The sequence below is a fragment of the Coregonus clupeaformis genome, unplaced genomic scaffold (genome assembly GCF_020615455.1).
Source record: "Coregonus clupeaformis isolate EN_2021a unplaced genomic scaffold, ASM2061545v1 scaf0579, whole genome shotgun sequence".
NCBI lineage: Eukaryota > Metazoa > Chordata > Actinopteri > Salmoniformes > Salmonidae > Coregonus > Coregonus clupeaformis.
The window spans coordinates 1-3,047 of NW_025534034.1; the positions used below are offsets into that span (position 1 = coordinate 1).

At 41.3% G+C, this 3,047-nt stretch overlaps 1 long non-coding RNA gene across 1 annotated transcript; it reads right to left on the reverse strand.

The window, feature by feature from the left end:
* Window positions 1–732: 732 nt before the first annotated feature.
* LOC121551032 lies at window positions 733–2,363 on the reverse strand. Its single transcript, XR_005997014.2, has 4 exons — window positions 2,014–2,363; window positions 1,866–1,930; window positions 1,489–1,634; window positions 733–1,378 (listed from the first exon to the last, which is right to left on the reverse strand). It is a non-coding gene; the product is annotated as an uncharacterized LOC121551032 (long non-coding RNA).
* Between the last annotated feature and the right edge of the window lie 684 nt (window positions 2,364–3,047).

Genomic DNA, 3,047 nt, shown 5'->3' on the forward strand with positions numbered 1-3,047 from the left:
GCTGCCCAGGTCAACTGTAAGTGCTGTTATTGTGAAGTGGAAATGTCCAGTAGCAAAAACGGCTCAGCTGCAAAGTGTTAGGCCACACAACCTCATAGAACGGGACCGCCGAGTGCGGAAGTGCGCAGCGTGTACATATCGTCTTTCCTCGGTTGCAACATTCACTACCGAGTTCCAAACTGCCTCTGGAAGCAACGTCAGCACAGCATGGTTGGTTCCAGTATGTGACTGACTGATACCACACCAGGCTTCTTAACTTGAAACTGATTTTTGTATCACTCCTTCTAGTTCTCAGAGCAATAGTTCTGGGCATACTGCCAATTTGCTTATGAGTGATAGTGTGGTTTCCTCTGAGCAGTCATACACACAAAAACATTTCCATCACAGGTTGCTCATAAAATCTAATTCGTAAACTCTTAGAAAGTTGCTGTCTATAACCTAAAAGGGTTCCACATAGGAGAACCCTTTGAATAACCCTTTTGCTTCCAGGTAGAACACTTTCCACAGAAGATTCTACATGGAACCCAAAATAGTTCTATCTGGAACCAAAAAGAGTTCTACCTTGAACCAAAATGTGTTCTCCTATGGGGACAACTGTAGAACCCTTTTGGAACCCTTTTTTCATAGAAATTAAGTACTATGTGAACAAGGCATGACATACTGTAGATTCAGATGACACACAATAATATTTGTTAGATTTTTTAATTTTATTTTTATGTTGGTAACTTTAAAGGGATGTGAATGTCTTTTCAGATCATGGATTGCATTTCATTTAATTTCTTAATTAATCCGTTACAGAAAATGAAACCAGCATTTTCTTCATTCATTCAAAGTATGGGTAATACTGAATTACAAAACAATATAAATACACCATTCAGTTACAATAAATATTACATAAAACAAAGTTAAAAATCAAGGTAGTGCAGTAAGTACAAGGATATTTACCCAGATTCACAGACTTGTGTTGATAATTGCAGTACAGCTGTTGTTTTTTACATTGTCCTCAAGCTGTTCAATGCTCTCATGTTGTCTATAGCAATTAATGTTTCCCTGTACATTTTTGGATAATAAATAACAACGAATACGATACAATTATATGATAATAATAAATATGATTAGATTGTCTGGTAAGTTGCCCTGTCACTGTGGTGATCAGTCTATCAGTATTAGTGAAGCAGTTGTGACAATACAACCAGATAGATTGTGAATAGACTTGTCTTGTAGCTTATTCCACTGGAGGCAGAAGCTGTGGTTGTTGTTGATGCAACAACAGATGTTGTTGAAGAAGCTGTGTTTGTTGTAGGACCAGCTGTTGTTGTTGGGGCGGCTGTGGTTGTTGTGGCGGCTGTGGTAGTTGTGGCAGTTGTAGTTGTTGTCCCTGTAAGACCACAGAAGTTAACTCATAAAAATTATACCAATACCAGAGTGCCATGTGTCAATGTTGAAAGTGATGACAATGACAAGGTCATCAATGATGGCATTACTTACTTGCAGTAATGGAGGTTGGATCAATGTTGAGGAAGGTGTTCCCATGAGACAGAGAGTCAGTCAATCCCTGCTCTGCACTCGTTGCATTGGGAACCACTGTCTGGTTCTTGAAAATAAGGGTCATGTTGACAATAATGGAGCCACTCCTGTAAACAAAGAAATATATCAATATTTAGTTTTTCTTTTCAGGTCAGATGCTTAAACAGTTGTTTCCCAAAAAGTATTATGAAAACAAATCAATGTGTAGAGCAAATATTTTGAAGTGTTCTTTATGTATAATTCAAACTTGTTATATCACTGTATCACTGTTATTTCTAGATCATTCTATTTGAATGGAGACATTCTCAGATTTACAGAAAACAATGAATTGTACTTACGCGAATTTCATAATCCTACACCTTAGGTACGTTAAAGGGTAAATTATTTTGTAACCACGATTAACCTGTGAAAAAAAATAATATTATTATCAATAATTTCAATCAATAAGAATGAAGTCAGAATGTTGTTCAAAGACACGCTGATTACCTCTGTGGTAACATTTGCTGCCAGTTCCTGATATGCTGTTGTAGAAGAGTCAGAATAGTCACTTAGGAATGTACGGATCATTCTGAATCCTAATCCCAGTGACCCCTCATCCGCTGTTGGTGCAGCTGTTGAATCTATTGTTGTAGTTGCAGCGGCTGTGTTGGTTGTGGGAGTAATTTTAGTTGTCGTTTGTGCGACTGTGGTTGTTGTAGGAGCAGCTGTGGTGGTTGTGAGAGCAGCTGTGGTTGAAGTTGGTTTCGCTGTGGTTGTCATCGCAGAAGCTGTGGTTGTAGTCGAAGCAGCTGTGGCCATTGTGGTGGTGGCAGCTGTGGTACTTGTGGGAGAAAGTGTGGTAGTAGTGATGCCAGCTGTGGTGGCCGTGGCAGCAGCTGTGGTTGTTATGGGGGCATTTGTGGTTGAAGTTGGAGCAGCTGTGTTTGTGGTTACGAATGCTGTGGTTGTAGTTGGAGAAGCTGTGGTTGTTGTGGCAGCAGCTATGGTTGTTGCAGCAGCTGTGGTTGTAGAGGAAGCAGCTGTGGTTGTAGAGGAAGCCGTGGTTGTCGTGGTAGCAGCTGTGGTTGTAGTTGGAGAAGCTGTGGTTGTTGTGGTAGCAGCTGTGGTTGTAGAGGAAGCAGCTGTGGTTGGAGAAGCTGTTGTTGTTGTGACAGTAGGTGTGGTTGTGGTAGCATCTGCAGTGATTGTAGTAGGAACAGCTGTGGTTGTTGTGGTAGAAGCTGTGGTGCTCGTCATGGAAACAGTTGTGGTTGTAGTTGGAGCAGCTGTGGTTGTTGTGGGAGAAACTGTGGTAGTCATGATGCCAGCTGTGTTGTTCATGGCGGAAGCTGTGGTTGTGGTGGCAGCAGCTGTGGTTGTCATAGGAACAGCTGTGGTTATAGTTGGAGAAGCTGTGGTTGTTCTAAGAGAAGCTGTGGTTGTGGCAGCAGCTGTGTTTGTAGTATCAGCAGCTGTTGTTGTCATTGGATAAGCTGTCGTTGTGGTTGTAGCAGAAGCAGCTGTGATTGTCGTAGCAGCAG